General features: G+C 45.7%; 1 long non-coding RNA gene across 1 annotated transcript; it reads right to left on the reverse strand.

Moving 5' to 3' along the window:
- Positions 1 to 1,435: 1,435 nt before the first annotated feature.
- Positions 1,436 to 19,214, reverse strand: LOC138272944 (uncharacterized). The gene is made up of 3 exons (XR_011200268.1): positions 19,107 to 19,214; positions 18,845 to 18,934; positions 1,436 to 3,433 (listed from the first exon to the last, which is right to left on the reverse strand). It is a non-coding gene; the product is annotated as an uncharacterized lncRNA (long non-coding RNA).
- Positions 19,215 to 20,443: the final 1,229 nt, after the last annotated feature.

The raw sequence follows: 20,443 nt of genomic DNA on the forward strand, positions 1-20,443 counted from the left end.
TCCTGAGGAGGGAGGTGAGACACCTCCACCCAGGAAGTGCTTTGTTTTGGGACCCAGAGAGCAGGAGCTCTCACCCCAGGGTTTCAGAACCTTGTCTAGTGGTGCCAAAATGGTTGTGACTGGACAGCAACCATGCCTTTGTTAGGTAACTTTGCAAGGGTCACTTGTAAGGTGGCCTGGGGTACATTTTGCAATAAATTCAATACTGGTACCAGTTTAGATGTATCATTCTGAGCTGTTTGATACCAAACCAGCAAGAGTTCAGAGTAGCCATCATGTAACTTTGAAACTTGAACTGACCAGTGTTCAGCACATTCTAACAAGGCACACTGTGGACAGGGCACACAGTCTGTGTGCCATGTCGAGTTTACATTTTAGGATTGTGACAGGACACTCAGCCTACAATGGCAGTGCTAGGTGCATCTTGATGCATGGCCCTCGAAGGTGGCACAATCTGTACGGCTTCCCTCAGCAGCCTACCCTTAATACCTCATGCCCTGGGTACCTATGTACCATCTATTAGGGACTTATAGTGGCAGCCAAAGGTGTTGCCAATTGTGCCAATACATCACAACAATTTTGAGAAAAAGATCCAGCCCAGTGGACCTGGTTAAAAGGGGCCCTGGGCACTAACAACTTTGAGACAACACCAAATACCAGGCACAAAGTGGGGGCTAACCATGACAAAAAAGACCTTTTCTCAAATTTCATTTTTTTGTGGACACAAAATTTGTGATTCGTACTACTATACACTTGTACAGTCAGGTCAGAGGTACCCAACTATTGCCATGCAAAGCAAATTTCTTATTAAAATATCTCCATCTAACCATGTGCAATGAGTTTGGGTGTATGCACATACAGTTTTGTTTGACTTTTTACCCAAGTGTAATACCACTCTTGACAATGCAGTATTCTTCAAGTGTTCAGATGTTTGCATATTACCTATCCAATGGCATGCTGCTCTGCATATTTATTGACTGTAGAATGTCATTGGCTCATTTTAATTTTACATGCCTTTGTTCCTCATTACATTGTTGTGCAAGCATGTGAAATGTGCCCTTTATCTACTGTAGCATGATATGGTATAGTGAAAATGTAGCCAGAAAAATCTTCACATGTGCTGTGTTTTGTGGAAAGGCACAAATTAATGTATACATTCATTACAATTGACAGCTTTTGAATGCTCGCATGACACTATGCCTTTGTCTGTGACAACTGTCACTCATTATCTCTGATGGTATCTGCAATGACATTAGTTCGGGCAAGATGCTGTCATTCTGCATGCTCACACATTTGTGAGACACACTACATTGTGAGATTATTCTTTGGTAAGGAAGCTGATTGTGTTCAACACTTCACTGAGTGTCATCTGTTGTACACTTTGCAGCTGCACAAAACAGCAATATTGTTTATAAACAAAAAATGATCCATGGGCGAAGTGTCAGCCTTTACTTCCACAGCAATATACACCCTTCCTAGAGGTAAGGTGAATACAGACTAATTTTATTAAAAAATAATAATTGTATTATATTATACTATCACAATTAAAGTCTTTAGCAAATGATATCTAAATGACAAGAATACACATCAGGAAGTCCACATATAATGTTCAAAGTAAACATAAAATTCTTAAACTGAAAATGAGAATAAAGTGCTAATGTGATGGCACAGTGCAGAAGTGATTAAGTGAATGTATAGTGCACCATTGATACATACAGAATATATACATGCAGAAATGTGAGTGTTAAAAGATTCATTGCTCAAGTAAAGCAGCATCCATTATTTGCTTGTCATAAATCAACTCATATGTATTTATCAACAGTCCACATGAAATTATTGTCAATGTTTCGACCCCAGCGGTAGATAATTTACTAACGGGTCATCATCAGGGCCAAGAAATATAGTAGGAAGCAACTAAAAGAAAGAAATATATATCAGAATGTCATACACATGTATTACATGATTTACACAGCAGTGTTTGGCCCCTTAGGGATGCCCTCCCCAACAGAACCAAAGCAAATGGAAGAAGACCTTAATCTGCATACAGTAGACTTACCAAGAAGCCGCTATGTGAAGAAATCACCACAGTGTCATAGGGGATATCAATCATTTCTGTGACCTCGTACACACTGCCTGCAGCCGAATGATGTGTGAGATAAGGCCCTATGGTTATACCATGCTCTCTTGCAGGCCTGCTTCACCAGTTTCCTTAGGTAACCCCTTTCATTCAATTTATTTAGGATTATATCAGACTCCTTGAAATAGTCTACCAGTCTGGAACAGTTTCACCCTATCTGCAAAATCTGACCAAACAGCAAGTTGGCCCTCAGGCTCCTTCGATGTCCACTACTGTAATGGAGTAGGGAATTCCTTTCAGTGGGTTTTCCATATATTGATACTTCTATCCTGCCCTCTTCAACCTCCGCCTGGAGGTCCAAACACAGGATGTTATTCTTGCTACTCTCTATGGGGTTGAGCCATGTGTGGAAAATGTAAATCATTCATTAACCCCCTCCAAATAAGAAATACATCATTTATATATCTAAACAATCTCATCAAATTTCTTCTGAAAATATTTTCTGTGGTGAAAATCTGTTGATTCTGATAGTCAGATATAAACAAATTAGCTGGATCCAGGGTGAAGCCTGCCCCAATCTCTACTCCTTTCGCTTGGAAGTAAAAGCAATTGTTGAATAAAATGTAATTCTTTGTCAAGGCAATTTCCTTCAATGATATCAAGAACCAAGTGGGAACCTGTACAGCAAGACTGTTAGTTGGGCAGCTCTGCAAGGGGAGAGTGAAGATTCATTGTGAATTCATACTGTTGCTTGGCTGGCCTGTCCTTTAAATGCAGTACACTGCTTCACATGTCTTTTCTGCATATGTGCTCTTGGAGGCATGGCCCCATGTTGCTCAACAGGTCTGATGGCATGATTGGTACTTTTTGAGGCCTACTTCTAGTAAGAGATGTGGGTGAGTTGATGTTTCCTGGGACTTTGACATAATCGCAAAGACGAAAAAAGGATTCAAACATTTATTTGCATGTCAAACATTCCATTTATGTATGGACATACTCCATCATAGTATCGTTTCAGGAGAAGAAATGTTGCACAAAGCGTATGAGTCTCCTATTCCTATCAACTGTATTCTGGATTTCACCACCATCCCCATCTTCCATTGGGTCCTGCTCTTCATGGTCAGATATTGTGAAGAATGGCACAGACAAGTATTATCTTGCAGATGAGAGGTGGCAAGTAGAGAAGTCTCCCACTTTACACGTCCAAACACCTAAACCGGGACTTGAACTCACTGAAGGTCTTCTCAACAATGTTGAGTGTCTTGATCAGTGCCTGATTGTAGTTTCTCGCTGGGTCAGTCTGGGGATGTAGCATTGGGGTTATGTCCCACGATTGTAGACCATAAACTTGGTCAGCTGAAAGTGAAAAGCATGCATGTCAATGCTTTTGATTTCTGTTACAACTACATTCCTGTCCAAATGTATTATGTTTACTGAAATAATCATACCCAGTTCTTACTGTATTTCACAATAGGTGTTACTTATACAGTTAGCCGTAGATTTACACATGTCTCTTCGATTTCACTGTGTAATAGCAAATGGTGAGTGTGACCTGATACATTGTGCAGTCCTACATCAAGTCTTTCATGGTGATACAGTAGTTTTCTGTGATGGCTATCTGGAGATGTCCCTGACCACTCTATGTTATGTGCACTCACTACATGTGTGAAGTAACACATTGGTGATCAGCTATTTGCTCATTGGTTCTCCATAGGTAGGTAGTCATAATGCCAACATGTATTCCACTCACACATACATGGGTCCATGGTAAACCAGAGATGTCGTTGTTAGCCTCCATGAGTTACAACTAGAGATAGATTGGCCTTATTTCAAATTATATGGGACTAACGGAGGACTTAATATTAATGATCAGTGAGCTTGTGTTTACTTTTTTGGCTTTTAACCCCTCTTGTGCCTGGTACGAGCTGTCCTTGTCCTCGGCCATGGTTGCTGTTGGCAGAGGATGAGACCAGCTTGTCCTGAACCCAGCCCACAAGGGAGTGCTAGTGCTCCCCCTGTTGGCCTCCCACCCACACCCCCCGATCAGGGATGGAAGGGGAATTGCTTCCCCTTTCACCCCTGCCCCCCCTAGTGACGTCTGATGGAGTGAGCACCCAATTGTGCACTGACTTCGTCAGAGGTTGCCCCCACCGCACTGGAGGCTCAGCTTCCAGCACGGATCGAAAGAGAAAGGCAAAGCATTTCTCTTCCGATCAGAGTCTGGGGGCAGGCAGAGGCATGAAAGGAAAGGCCTTTCCTTTTAAATCTCTGTGAGCATTTCTGCAGCCCGAACGTGAAGTGATCGGGCTGCAGAAATGTCCACTAGACACCAGGGAGTTTATTTTGTTTGATATATATATATTTTAGGCCATTTCTGTCTCCTCAAGGGTAGATCGGCCTATTTCTATTAGAGCGGTCTGCACCCAGAGGAGCAAAAACACTTAGGCACCAAGGATTGCTTTATGTGTATGTGTGTGTTGTTTGGGGGAGGCAGCCCCTTGTGCAAGGGTCACTCCCCATGGGAGCACATCACTGTTGCCATTTCTGCTCCCCTTGGGACAGATCAGCCTGTTTTTGGAAGGCTCATCTGCCCCCAAGGGGGGGCAGAAAGCCCAGCAGAGACCAGAGGAGAATTTTGAATTGTTTCACTTTGAAAACCCTGGCATCACATTATGCCTGCACCAGGCATATTGTATGCAGTGGGGTCAATCCCCCATTAGGGGGGCCATAAAAATGGTACAAAGAAATCTAAGAGCTTTCCTTGGGCCATTGCACCACTTTTTCAGCACTTTTAACACCAGCTCAGAGCAGGCATTCAAAGGGGACTTCCATTATTTATAATGGGTCCCTATGTACTCTGAGGGAGTAGCCCCAAAATGTTGGTGCTACTCCTGCAGAGTACTTCAATATCGTAGAAAACAATTACGCTATTGCTGCTTACCCTGAGCCATGGTGTTCCCATATTTTATATACGGCGCACACATGGTGGCGGTAGGGGGCGCTAAGGGGCGCAAGGAAAGTGGCGCTGCATTAGGTGCAGAGACACTTTTCTGAAATCTGCCCCTTAGTCCTTGACTGAAATTAACTTGGTGATTCCTCATCTTCAGTAGGTTTGTCATTGATGATACCCGGTTAGGTACAATAAGGGTTTGGACCAATGCAGATGAAATAAATCTCTCTTTTGCTCCACCTCCTTCCTGCCTGCTCTTCTCCAAAAATATGGTATCCTTTAATCAGAAGTATCAGAAATGTCCAACAATTGTCTGAGATTTTCATTTTTGGCCTTCTCCTATTGTCTTTAGTTAAAGTTCTCCGTTTCTTTATAGTGGAGAAAGACATGGATTCCCCTTTACATTCCCAGCTGCAATGAATTGACATAGACCCCTTTCGTGACTTCTAAGATATCCCAGATTTGGAGTACCATGCTCAACCTCTACCACGCTTATTTTCTTGTTTCCCTCAGCAGTGGTTATATTCAGGAACATTTGGGTTGCTTTTTAGTTACCACAAGCATTAGTTTACCACCACATCACCGGTTTTCCTCTGCCCCCAGACGTTAGTGTCTGTGCATGAGGCCGGGCCTATGGAGATTAGAGAGAGGAGCTATCATAAAGTAGGCTAACTTCAAGTTATTACTAGTTGAAATATTTTTTTTCTTTTTTTTAATGCACACTGTCCCTTTTCAACTGGATATGAACTGGATATAATTTTAACGAGACAGTATTGGGAAGCAAAATCTAGCTTTTGAAGAATGCTGCTTATCTGATCTAAAGGGTGCGTATGGAATGCAACATGAATACGTATTACACAACGTAATTAAACACAGCTGATAGAATCACTTTCATGTATGTATGTATGCAAACCTTCTGAACACCAACAAAGAAGAAAACGATAAATGTATTGAATGCCTGTGCTAAATAATGAGAAATCAAAAACAACAAGAAAAAAGGAAACATCAGATATGTTCGATGTCAAGGCAGTTGTGGTTTGGTGGTTTGTCATCAATTACATGTGGAACTCACATATGAGAAGAAAGGAACATCTCATAGCCAACACGTCTTTCGCTCCCTATAGGCACGCAGGGCTGGGACTTTTTTTAACACTTCAGCTTCATCCCTCTACATGGCCATGGTAGATGGGCCAGACTTTACATATCCTTATAATGTACAATAAGGGGTACTTTATCTCATATATAATGGGTCTATCACCAGGCTCAGAAAGATGAAAGTCTCAAGAGTTAAGAAAGTATGGGTTAGGACAAATAGGCACTTTAATGGTCGGATGGGCAGGGATAACAGGACCCTTGTGTAATAGCAAAGGAAAATGGTGTATGGATATTGATGAAAGAACCACTCTGCTATGAGAAATGCAAAAGGTAAAGCTGGAGTTCATACAAAAATTATTCTTTGCTAGGCACTGGAACGGGGATTTGGTAAAGTCGAAATGTGGGTGTCAAGTATACAAGTATGAGACTCAACTTCATTGGTCTTACCTCAAGAGGCACTCCATGCTCGGAGTTGTCATAGACATAATTCTTGTGAAGCATTTCGAGGTCACTACTGAGTGTGGGGGAGAACATGAGCGTAAGCAAAGAGGTTTAGAGCACATGAAGATGAGGACGAGGGCTATAATTATAGGGGAGTAGATAAAGGGGCAGATTTATGAAAAGTGACGGTGTATCCAGTGCAGCACCACTTTTCATGCGTCCTTTAGCGCCCCCCGTAACGCCACATATTTCAAATATGGCACACCATGGTGGCAGTTAGGGGACTAGCGTCAAACTTTATGACACCAGTCTGGTGCTTTGCAGGATTAGCGTAAAACAATAATGGCGCTAATCCTGCAAAGCACCCAGAGGCCTATTTTAAGCAATGGAAGCCTCCTTATAACTCCTTCTCTGAGCAGGCGTTAAAAGTGCCAAAAAAATTGCACCATTTTCTGGCCCCTCCTAACCAGGGAACACCCCCTTTGCATACATTATGCCTGGCATGGGCATAATGTAGTGCAAAGGGATACAAAGTGGCACAATGCATGCATTGTGCCACTTTGTAAATATGGTGCTGCATTTTTGGCCTTGTTGGGCCACATTTGCGTAAAATAAAATTATGCAAATGTGGAGCGAGGAGGTGTTAGGAGCTCTTAAATATGCCCCAAAATGTTTTAAAGTTTATTATTAGAAATATGGATCATGTCTCTCATGAGGTTGAAATTAGAAATCAAGTTGTAACTCTGTGGGCTAAATAAAGACACATTGCCAGGAGGATAAACATCCAGGTCTATTTTACAAATGACGAGTTTACAGAAAGGTTTATTGCTCTCTTTTCTGTAGCTGCTCACAATTTTAGTTATTCAAAAATATAAAATATACATACATGAAAATTATACTACCAGGCGCCTTTCTTTCTGATCTCTTAACTAGGCCTGGGTGGAACTCTCTGAGTTTTAACCCCAAGAATTCTGCAGAGTTAAAAAAAAAATCACTAAACTCCTGTGGAATTCTGTGAATGGGCAGCCATTTGTACTGCTTTTTATGGTCAGTAGCACGAGCTCCGCATTGAAAAATCAGCACAAACAGCATCACTCCGTGCACAGTGGCATGCCTATTTTGTTTTGCCTGTTTCTTCTCCTCTCTCTCCCTGCTGGCTGCCTTTTCATCAATCCACCTTAATCCAGCCCCATCTCCTCTTCCCTATTCCTAGTCCCAACATGTTGTACTTATTGTGTTATTGTCTCACTTTCCCTGTGTTTTTGTAATGTTTATTTTTCATTTCTATTATTTTTTTTAACTTTGCTCTTTCTTTTCCTTTCCTGACCTGTTCTGGGTGTTTGTCCTTCTGTTGATTACTTTCCCTCCCATTTGTGAACTCCAGTCCCACTCCCAAAGTCTTGATAGCAGAAGCAGGCAGCAAGAGCACCACCCACACCCCATGCAAGTGATGCAGATGAGCAGGGGTATGGTTCCACCCCGTTTTCAGCAAGGCCGCGTTGGGCACACTCATTTTCTGAGTGCAGTGCTACTTCCCCTGCATGCTGGAAGCAGGTGGCAGGCCCAGAAATGGCAATGCCCAGCAGGAATGTCAAGTGCTCTGGGGGTGACTGGGGTAATGTGTGCGCTTCTGCACTGGCATTACTCGCACCAAGCAGCAGCTGATGCACTGTTGGGCAGATGTCATTGACCGCGAGCAGGACTTGCTCTAACTGCTGGGTGTCGAGGTTGCGGGGCTTGGTGAGTAAATAATATTTTTGTTGTGCTAATAACTTTGGCGCTGTTAGATGAATCTTCACAAAATTTGCAATACTAGGTTTCCACTCAGTTCAGCTGCTGTCTAAAAAGTTTTGGAGAGATTCGTCAAGTGGGCACAGTGAAAAACAGGGGTCATCTCAAGCAAATTTACATAGAGATTTTAGACAAGACTACAGCCTGGACCACTGAACTGAATTTTACCACATTTGGCAGAATGCTTGATGTTGGTTCAGAAAGAGTTCTTTTGTAATGTAGGCCCTCATTACGACCCTGGCGGTGGGTGATAAAGTGGCGGCAATACCCCCAACAGGCTGGCGGTAACCGCCAAATTATGACCATGGCAGTGATATCTCCGATAGCCAATGTACCACACCAACCACCAGGGCGGAAAGAACAGCCACCACAGCGGTAGCCACCTACAACCAGGCAGAAGTCAAAGTTCCGACCACCATATTAAGACCCTGCAAACTGCCATCTTTTCCGGGGTGGTACAAAAGCCAACAAAAGCCTAGCAGAAACAGAGCACAAAAGTGAAAAACGCCAACGCCGACAAAGACAACGATGGGGAGTACAGGTGCCTAGCACACAAAGGGGGGTGTGGGAGGTAAAAGAGAGTGACGCACACATGCCAAACACACACCATTCATACACATACACACACATTCCAACTTCACTACAAAAACAATTTGACCCTGAAAATCTGCAGAATAATGCAAGGACAACAGGAATTGATGAAAGTGATTGTAATCAGTTCAACACCAAAATTAATAAGTGGATTTGGCCATGAACCAGATATGTAAACTTGTATAAAAAAGAGACACTGCCCAGTCCAAAGTTCAAAGGGCACAGTTGAAGGCTCAACTCGAATCCTGAGCACATCCGGATAGAACACTGCCCGGGCATCAGTTTGTGAATAGGCAGGCACCTCGGGGAGGGAGGGACACCTCAGCCTGTTGCGGGAACAAGCCCATTGGTTCTGGAGGGGGCAACATGCTCATTGCTTTGTCCTGGGGAGAGCACGGCCACAGTATCTCAAGTTAGAGACTTGCCCACTGGTTCTGGAGGGGGCAACATGCCCATTGCTCTATGTCCTGTTGAGTGCAAGGCCACAGTTTCTTGAGTGGGTGAATAGCCCACTAGTTCTGGAAGGTGCAGCCGCACCCTGGAGGATGGACTACGTGGCGTCCGCCAGAGGTGATGTCTGCATGCTGGTGGTGGTTGGGAGAGGCTCCGGGGCTGCCCCTGTACTCTGTGATAGCTGCAAGCTGGTGGTGGTTGGGGGAGGTTCCTGGGCAGCCCTTGAACTCTGTGATGGCTGCATGCTGGTGGTGGTTGGGAGAGGCTCCTGGGCAGCCCCTGCACTCTGCGATGGCAGCACATCCACGGCTGGCAGTGGGGGCCCTGTGACAGCTGCTGGTGGTAGTGGTGTCTGTTTGACAGCTTCCACTGCTGTAGAGTACCTCTTTTACTCCTGGTCATGGGATGGGAATCCCTTACCCTTTCTGGCAGGGGTGGGTGGGCTGTTCCCCTCTAAGCCTGGAGGTGCAGGCTCCTTCCCTTACCTCACAGCTGGTGCAGGCTCCTTCCCCTTCCTCACAGCTGATGCAGGCTCCTTCCCCTTCCTCACAGCTGGTGCCGGACTCTTCCTTTTCACCCCAGGTTGTGCTTCCTCCTTACCCTTCAGGGTTGTTGGTCTGGTATCCCTACCAGCACGAGTAGGTGGTGCTACCATTGTCCCCAGGAACTGTTTAGCTGAGCTGCTGTGCGGTGTCCTTCGTATCCGGCCCATACGTGCAGGACAGTGGGAGGGGTAGGGAAGATATCAATCTGGAAAGGAAAATCTTTTTAGGGATGTTGGGGTGGGAGGAGTTCTGGGAGTAGAGGATGAGGGAGTGGTCGTCAGAGGAGTATGTGTGCTGGATTTGGTTGCAGGTACATGGGCTGTATGTTGTTATGAGGTGGATGGCTGTTGGGTGTTTGAGTGCTTGCGTTTGTGTCCTTCAGGAGGGTAGGGACAGAAAGTGGGAGGGGACACCTGGGATGCATGCATGGATTTTTTTGAGGTGTCTGCAAGTGAGGTGTGTGTTCTGCTTGGTGTAGTGATGATGCTGGTAGTGGATATTGATATAGTGCATGCAGGTGTGAGTGTGACATAACTGGGTGGGAGGCAGAGGAGGAGGAGGGGGAGATAGTGGGAGGAGTGCATGTTGTTGTGTCTGCAACTGAATGGTGTTTGTGGGAGTGCCTTTGGGTTGAAGTGTGGTGCTTGTGTTTGCCTCTGCCACTCTTGTGTGTTGTCTTGTATACATGCTCGTCTGCCTGTGTTCTTGGGATGGGTAGGGGTTGAGCAGAATGGGACTGGGAAGTGCAAATTGCAGGGGGGACGGTAGAAACAGGGACAATGGCTGACTTCAGAGAGGAGGCCAGAGCCTGAATTGAACTCTGTTGGGCCACAAATCCACTGTGAATGCCCTGTAGGAATGCATTGCATTGCTGCATCTGGGATGCCAGCCCCTGGATGGCATTCACAATGGTTGATTGCCCTACCAAGATGGATCTCAGGAGGTCAATTGCCTCCTCACTCAGGGCAGCAGGGCTCACAGGGGCAGGGCCCGAGGTGCCTGAGGCAAAGGAAATGCCCACCCTCCTGGGTGAGCGGGCATTGGCAACTCACTGAGGGGCTGCTAGGAGGGCAGTGCTGGTACGAGGTGGCGGCTGTACCTGCAGCAGGGGTGGTCACAGAGATGTCCATCACCACCAGGGAGCTCTCATTGGAGATGGCATCAGAGTCTCTGTTGTCCCCTTAAGTCTCCGCCGTGGTGCTCCCCTCGCTCTCCGTCCCACTGGTTCCCTTGGCGTCGGTGGACTCTCCCTCCTGGGTCCTGTGGTATGCATCTCCCTCTGTCACTGGTCCCTCTGCTCCTCCGCTAGATGATGCTAATGTACATCAGGACAGGATGACAAAACAAGAAAGGGGGGAGAGAGACAAAGGATACACTGGGTCAATGACTGCACCAACACCACCGCTGGTGTACACAGCACACTCACACACAGGGAACAGGCCTACGCACTATGCATTGCACTATCAGTGAAATGGCTAGTCACCAAGGAATGAGAAGCGACACCACCAACTGCAGCACACCTGGGACCCACGCAGCCCTGCCCAGAAGTGAATACTAACAAGTTAGGTAAGAACTATTTTCCATTCAAACGCTTAGCCTCCAGAGGACCTATGCTGCTGTGTCTGGCCTGGCCTAGGGGTGCCCAAGGACACACGACCACCACCTGGATACCACCCCAACAGCCGTAAGTTGTAATGATAGTCACTGTACTCACCCCCTTGTGACTGCTGTGATGCCCTCAAGCACCCATCCAGCTCAGGTTAGGCCACAGTATGCGGGCCATCTGGGAGGTCAGGATTCAACGGGCACCCCTTCCTCATTGGGAGGCCATGCCTAGCTGGGCCTCTTCGGTCTTTCGTACCCATCGTCTCAGATCCTCCCACTGTTTCTGACAGTGGGTGCTCTGCCTGTCATAGACTCTTAGGGCCCGCACGTTCTTGGCGATGGCACGCCATATTCCCTTCTTTTTGATGGGCGCTGACCTGCAAAGGTAATACAGACAGGAGAACACCATTAGACAAACAATCAAGCCTGTCACACAAATGGCCCACCATACCCGTTTCCATCACCATTGGCACACATAGCTCAGCGCAAAACATGTACACCGCCAAGAGGCCGTCCACCCACCCCCCCTTACATGATGCCTTCTCACACAACTCCATGCATTCATGCCACATGCATCCTGCCCACAGTGTACTCACCTGTTGATCTGGAGGCCCATACAGCAGTCCGTACTGGGATAGGACCCCATCCACCATTCTCTCCAACTCCTCCGAAGTGAAGGCTGGGGCCCTTTCCCCAGTCACACTGGCCATGGTAGGTTCCAGACACAAGTCACAGCAGAGCGCATGCAGTGTAGGTCCTCTCCTATGGAAGGTCAGGAAACAAGTGAGGAATGTGAAATAAAATAGAGGTCACGTCCGCGGTGGTGCATACCGTCACCACCGTTGTAGATCCCCATTGGCCACTGTATCCCATGGGGCCCAATATAAACCAATGAGGAATTTCACAGCGGTTCTCAACCACCGACCGCCATGACGCCCAACGGCAGTGGCATTGCCTCACTTCCACCTCTCCCTCCACACACGACTGGAAGTCGCCATTTCAGGGGGGGAATATGGCTATTGATTATTCCTGCATCAAAGGATATGTAGGCACATACTTTTAAATTACACTGTCTCAAAACATGATTGCACGATGTGGACTGCTGTTGTGGTATAGTTGTTCAAAATGTGACAGCCTACTCACTCTTGTGTTCCTTAGATACCTACCACTGTGGATGAATAGGAGATGGAGACATACTCCCATGTACAGACCCCTGGTGGACTTGGCTACACTGGAGGACAGGCACATTATACTCACCTATAGACAGGGCCACAATCACAGAGCTGTGTGCCCAGTTGGAACCTGACCTGATCTCAGCTATCCGTCATCCCACTGGGATCCCCCCTCTTGTGCAAGTTCTATCAGTGCTCCATTTCCTGGCAACTGGTTCTTTCCATGTGATAGTGGGCTTGGCACAGCCAATGTTCTCAATAGTGCTGGCAAGAGTATTGTCTGCCCTGATAAAACACATGAGCAGCTACACTGCTTTCCCCCAGGTGGAGGATTTGCCCACTGTGAAGGCAGAGTTTTATGCAATGGGACATATCCCCAATATAACTACAGAGATTTATGGAACACATATTGCATTTCCAACCCCCCCCGGCAAAATTAACAGGTGTTCAGGAATCATAAGAATTTCCAATCCATGAATGTGCAGATGGTGTGCCTGGAGGACCAGTACCTCTCCCACATCACTGCTAAGTATCCTGGGTCGGTGCATGATGCCTTTGTCCTAAGGAATAGCAGCATCCCAAATGCGATGTCCCAAATACAGAGGCAAAGGGTGTGGCTAATAGATGAGCCTTGGTTCCCACCCAGTATATGTTGGTGTATGCCTATGCTGTTGTCCATATAGGATAGTGTGTGTGTAAATGTTGTCCCTCAGTATTTGCAGGTGACTCTGATTACCCAAACCTATCATGGCTGCTGACCCCTGTGAGGAATGCCAGGACAAGGGCAGAAGAACGTTAAAATGAGGCACATGGGCAAACCAGGAGGATCATTGAAAGGATCTTTGGCCTCCTGAAGGCCAGTTTCAGGTTCCTCCATCTGACAGTTGGATCCCTGTGCCACTCACCCAAGAAGTTCTACCAGATAGTAGTGGCATGCTGCATGTTGCAAAACCTGGCTCTCAGACGTGATGTACCTTTTCTACAGGAGGAGGAGACTGAAGATGCCCCTGTGTCAGCAGTGGACCCTGAGGACATTGAGGATGAGGAGGTAGAGGATGAGTATGTGGACAACAGAACATTGGTGATACGTCAGTACTTCCAATGATACACAGGTGAGACACTGCAACTTCACATTTCTATGACTATTGGTGTATTCTAAGAGGCATTGGCATGCTTGCATTACCCACTTCTTTCCCCTACTTACTGTTACCTATGGAAATTCATTTTACAGATGTTGGTGATATGACAACAATGTCCTGATGTGATCACAACAGCCAGCAACAGGTTATTAATTCTATGCTCATACTATGTACAGTTCATTTGCAATGTTTGTAGCTGCTTCAATCAATACAAATTTGCAAAACATAAAATACTACTAGTCAAGTTTTATCCAAGAGTGATTATTGTTGTGCTAAAAATATAAATGTAAATTAGCACTTGTATAGCGCACTACTCACCCGTTAGGGTCTCAAGGCGCTGTATTCATACCGCTGTGGAACCCCTCCTGGCTTTTCACTGTGAGGTGCCCACACCTGAGCACCCCCAGGGTGAAGCCAGGCATCCAAGCGCTTTTGGGGCTGTTGTGGAGATTAAGCAAGCTATTGCCCAGAGTGGGACCCATGAATTAGATTAGGCACCGAGGTGAGAATTATCTGGTCAAGGGGAATTGAGCCCAAGACCTGCCGAAGCAGGACTTGAACCCTGGTCTTGAGCCAGATCTCTGCTTCAGGGTCTGCCACTCTAACCATTGAGCCACACTTCTCCACAGAGGGGAAAGTGCAATAGAATGGGGTGATGATGGAGGAAAGTCCACGGTATTGTTCCAGTCTGTTTGTAGCACAGGTGTAGTGCCCATGGGGACATAGGAAGGGGAGCAATGGCAGTTCAAAGTGGACAAGGTGACAATCAGGAGAGTTCATTTCCTGGCGGTGGTCTTTGCAAGTGTCTCTGGTTTCTATCTGGTTTACAGGGAATGTTTACGGGGTGATTCACCTTCTGCAGGGAGAGGGGTGATGGGGGCCTGTGGGTACTGTGGCGGGGCCTCCTGGCCACTAGCGGCAGTGGAAGTGGAGGGCTGTTCAGATGTCTGGCTAGTGGTAGGGGCCCCTTGATGTGCTGTTGCCTCCCACATGATGTTGGCCATGTCTGTCAGCACCCCTGCTATGGAGATCAGGGTGTTGTTAATGGCTTGCATGTCCTTCCTGATGCCCTGATACTGTCCCTCCTGCAGCCGCCTGTTGTCCTGCATGTTGTCTAGGATCTGGCCGATCATGTCCTGGGAATGTTGGTAGGCTCCCAAGATCTCTGAGAGTGCCTCCTGGAGAGTCGATTCCCTGCTCCTGTCCTCCCCCTGGGGCACAGCAGTCCTCCCAGTGTCCCTGTTGGTGTGTGTCTCTGTCCCCTGAACAATGTGCCCACTGCCACTGACCCCAGATCCCTGATTGTCTTGTGGGGGAGGTGTGGCCTGGGGTCCCTGTACAGGTGACCACTCTGCTGATTGATTGACAAGTCCTGGGGACAGAGGTGTGGGTATGCTCGGTGGGTACTGTGATGTTGGTTCCTGATGGGGGAGGCTCTGTGGTGGTCTGTGAGTGGGCTTGGGTGACCAACTGTCCAGTGGTCCCTGATGGGCCAGGTAGGTTGTCCAGATCCAGAAGTCCAGAGTTACTGTCATCACTGGGGGCCTCTTTTGTTGGGGGACTAGATAGTGGTAGCACCTTTTCTGTGGCTTCCCCTCTATGGTTGTTGTTACCCTGCCAGCTTTTGCTTGTGTATGTTGGTGTATTTTGGGATTGTTAGTTTCCTTATGCTGTGCATGCTTTAGTGATGAGTGTCCATGCAGGGCTGTGAGGGGTGTCCATGCATTGGTATATCATGCAGGGCCTGGCACTGGGATAAGTGAGATGTCTGGGTGGAGTTTGTGGATTGTGGTGGAGTAATGAGAGTGAGGGTGTGTGATGGCATGCAGCTATAGGGATGGATAATTGTTAAAAGTTGACTTACCAGTGTCCAGACCTCTGCCAACTTCAGTGAGTCCATCAGGATGCAGTATTGCCAGTACCTGCTCCTCCCATGCTGTGAGCTGTGGGGGAGGAGGTGGGGGTCTACCGCCAGTCATCTGTATGGCGAGCTGGTGTCTTGCTGCTATGGAACGTACCTTCCCCCGTATGCTGTTCCACCTCTTCCTGATGTTGTCCCTTGTTCTTGGGTGCTGTCCCATGGCGTTGACCCTGTCCACAATTCTCCGCCATAGCTCCATCTTCCTTGCGATAGATATCTGCTGTACCTGTGCTCCAAATAGCTGTGGCTCTACCCTGACAATTTCCTCCACCATGACCCTTAACTCCTCATCAGTGAAATGGGGTGCCTTTGTGGTGCCATGGATGTTGTCTGATGTGTGTTGGTGAGCGTGTGTTTAGTAATGTGGTGGGGTGTATGTTGTGGAATGTGTGAGGGATGTATGGGTGTATGTGGTGTGTGTGTCTAGTTGTCTCTGTGCCCTCCTTCTCAGTCTCCTGGTGGCAATTGTTGTACGAAAGAGGTTGTGGGTATTGTGGGTGTGTGTTTGAGAGTGGTGTGGGTGTGTGGGTGTGGTGTGTGTATGTGTTTCAGGTGTGTGTTTTCTGGTATAGTCCAATGTAGTGTTGTTTTGTATGTGGGTGTCCATTCTGAGTGCAGCACTGTGTACCGCCAATGGTTTACTGCCGTTGAACGTTCACCGTGGTGATTTGGGGGTCATAATGTGATGGGCATTGTTCTGTTGGCTTAACGGTGTGGGTTTTGGGACCGCCATTTTATCACTGACCTTTGGTCTGGCAGATTTGAGTATGTGGGCTGTATTCTATCAGACATGTGTGTGTCACAATATGGTGAACGGATATTCGCCAACACGCGGTAAGTTGGCGGCTGTGAGCGCGGCGGTAAGCAGGATTTACCAACAATGTCATAAGGAGGGCCTTAGTGTAAATCTGTTCAGTAGTTTTGGAGTTATTAATGAAAATGTTTTATGTGTATCTAGACAAGTGGATCTATCACAGATCCACCATGGTGAATCCTTGGATCCATGTGGCAAGAGCAGTGCTGCGATTGGCGACCACTACTTCAACCATGAAGAAGTGGCAGCCATTTTGGGACCCTGTAGGAGGCTGGCCTGGCTTATAGTGGGTACCTTGTGGTACTTACACCCTGTGCCAGGTCCAGTTATCCCTTATTAGTAGAATAGAGGTGTTTCTAGCAGCTTATGCTGATAGAAGGTAGCTATGGCAAAGCAGCTTAGGCTGAACTTGGAGACATGCAAAGCTCCTACTATACCACTTATATCATATAGCACAATATCACACGAAAACACAATACTCAGAGTTTCTAAAAATAAAGGTACTTTACTTTTATGACAATATGCCAAAAGTATCTCAGAAAATACATTCACTTAGGAGGTAAGTAATATACACAAACCCAAAACAGGTAAGTAACAGTAAGAAAAGTAGTGCAAAACAATGTAGAATCACAATAGGATGCAATAGGTGAATATAGGTCTAGGGGCAACACAAACCATATACTCCAAAAGTGGAATGCGAATCACAAATGGACCCCAGACCTATGGGAGCTTGTAGAGGGTCGCTGGGACTGTAAGAAAACAGCCAGGGTGTTCAAGATACCCTGAGTACCCTGAGAGAATAACTATGAAGGGGTTTCCTAAAAGAATGCTAGTAGCTCAATCAGGGGAAAATATGTGTGTGAAAAACTACAGCGTGAGCTACAATAGTAATGTATCTGAGGATATAATAAACCTCAGAGGAAGATCCCCGTAGGCGCTGATGGATACATAATGATAAATTCAAGTCAATCAATAAGTGATGATATCAGGCTGCTAAACACAGACAAATGCTGACGAGGGAGAAAAGGAACAGAATCACAATGAGGAAAACTTTAATTAAATCATGTGAACAAACAAATAATCATGTAATATAAAAGATGAAATGTATAAAAACTAACACTCTAATTCAAGCACACCACAGTCAACCTAAACGACAATAAACAATATGATGAAATCGAAAGGAGTAATCATACAAATACAACAAAATTAGCACAATAATTCTTCAGGAATACAACAAATACAAACACGGAAAAACAATACTCAAAGGCTGATAAATATATATATATATATATATAATGGTCTGATACAAAAATAATCTATGTTTTAAAAGAGAATGGATCCGAGTGGCGTCGCTACAGCAGGAATATGCTGGGGGAACCGACAGCCTACGCGCGTTTTGGTGTTCCTAGTAGTTATGGGTCACCTTCCTCAGGGCCATTAATGTAATACGATAAAGATCAGATTTTAGCAGCCAGGTTCTCAGGTTGATTGGAAACCAGATGCTTAATATGCTGGAATCACATAGTCATGTCATCTAATAAAGAGAGAATGTATGGTTATGTAATCTTATAATGCTGTTAGCTTACCGATAGTTATCCATTATAGTTTTTAAATGCAGATATATATGTCTACACATAAAAATATATAGTGGAGATGGCCATTTTTATATTGAAACAAATGCTAGGAAGCAATCAAGATAGAAATTTAAAGTAAGAATGAAAATTTGAGATGGGACAATATATCTTGATGATAACTGGAGAGACAGATAAGAGATGTGAGTAAAGAAGTCAAGGTAGACAGTTAACAATAGTTATATTAGTTATGTTAATTAGTGACATAGTTAAAGTATGATAGGGTAGTTCCTTATGTGATGGTGCTTAAATCTTTGATTGTGGAAACATGCTTCCCATATCTGTGGAAACATGCTTCTGAGCATATTGTGAAGTTAGTTCTGTTTGATAAATATTGGCTTACTTGAATTGTCTGTGCTGGTAGTTCAGATAGTACTGTTATTATATGGTTGATCCAATCTTTTATAGAGGTATGTAGCCAACTGCTATAATATGAAAAGATGATCTGGCTGCAATGCAGAACGATAGACAAATATAGATACTAAAGTATATGCTTGCATGACCAGTTGGAAAAGCTGAATGGCAAAATGTACAGAATTGTAATAATGTTGATTATTGGCTCTAAGGTCTATTATTAAATAAAAACTTTATGACAAAAATAGTAAGCGCTAGTGGTTACCTGCCGAGGCTGAAAATGAATCGAGCTGATGGCCTTTGTTTGGTGATATGTTTTCAAATTTCAGGCTAATGGAGATTTGAATGGAGGGTCCTAGACATAGAGATATAGTTATAGTTAGACTCACCGAAAGTTGTTGAGGATGGTTACAAAACACTACACTTGTAAAATATAGTTTTTGAGAAAAACGGGAAGAAGTCCGTGAGGGTTTTTTTCGGGATTGAATAACTTGAGCGTATCAAAGAATGACGAGGAGAGGACTCACCGATATGCCGATGTACTCCTCGTTAGTCGATAAGCATCGGCGGCCGCGGCTCCACTCTGTTTAAATAGTGTGGTTAATTAATGTCTGGAACTAAACTGCACCGCGGCTTCACAGTGCAGCATTGCGGACTAGTATGGCCGCCATGTTGGAATTCCGTGGCCCTGTATCTCTAAATGGGACGCAATGTATACCTATCAAAGACCTGGGCAGTATGAAACACCAAGGAAGAAAAAAGAATTCTGCTGGCTATAGAAGTGTATTATCGACACTAGTGTCTTGTAGAGATAAAAATAATAATAATAATAAAGATAGCGAGTGCTCCTTACTGGGAAGCGCTGGTAACTGAGTCCACAGCTATATAGGAGCAACCGGATTGATGACAAAGGGCACTCTATTTCTCTTACAGATGACAATATGGTACTATAGACAATAACAGTGAAAAAAAGACATGAGCGAAAAAAGGGGATGAGACAAGAAATTATATATCTGAGTTGAAAGGTAAAGAATTAGAATGAGAGTGGGGAAATAAAATGTAGGATAAAATGAAAGAATTAAAAATGTAAGGGAACCAGATGGCTACGAAAGAAGATGTAGAATAGGAAAGGATGAGGAAATAACAAATAAATAAAAAACAAAAAAACCAAAAAAGATACCCTACCCCAAGACCCTGAAAAGTAGGAGTAAAGTTACCCTACTAGCCCAGAAAGACACAATAGTCGTGATAGGGGTATTCTGCAAGAACCACAAGCACCAGCAAAGCACTGAAGACGGATTCCTGGATGTGAGGACCTGCAGGGCAAGGGGACCAAGTCCAAGAGTTGCGATAGTGTGCGGGGGGCAGGACCCCAGGAAACCCCAGATAAAGGTGCAAAAGGGCTGCCTCAGGGTGGAAGAAGCTGAAGATTCTGCAACAACAAAAAGGGCTAGGAACTTCTCCTTTGGATGGAAGATGTCCCACGGTGTGCTGGATGTTGCAGAAGTGTTTTCACACAGAAATACTGCAAACAAGCCTTGCTAGCTGCAAGGGTCACAGTAGAGGTTTTTGGGTACTGCTGGGGACTAGGAAGGACCAGGATGTCGCCCCTTGGAGGAAGAGACAGAGGGGGTGCTCAGCAATTCAAAGAGCCCTCGCAGAAGCAGGAAGCACCCACAGAAGTACCAGAGCAGGTACTTGGAATTTCTGTGAACTCAGAGTCACAAAAGGAGGGTCCCAAGACGTCGGAGTCCAACTCAGCGGGTTGAGCACTGCGGGACAGAGTGCTGGGGACCCAGGCTAGGCTGTGCACAAAGGAATCCTTGGAGAAGTGCACAGAAGCAGAGCAGCTGCAAATCACGCA

Source organism: Pleurodeles waltl, chromosome 2_2, assembly GCF_031143425.1.
Source record: "Pleurodeles waltl isolate 20211129_DDA chromosome 2_2, aPleWal1.hap1.20221129, whole genome shotgun sequence".
In the NCBI taxonomy this organism is placed as follows: Eukaryota; Metazoa; Chordata; class Amphibia; order Caudata; family Salamandridae; genus Pleurodeles; species Pleurodeles waltl.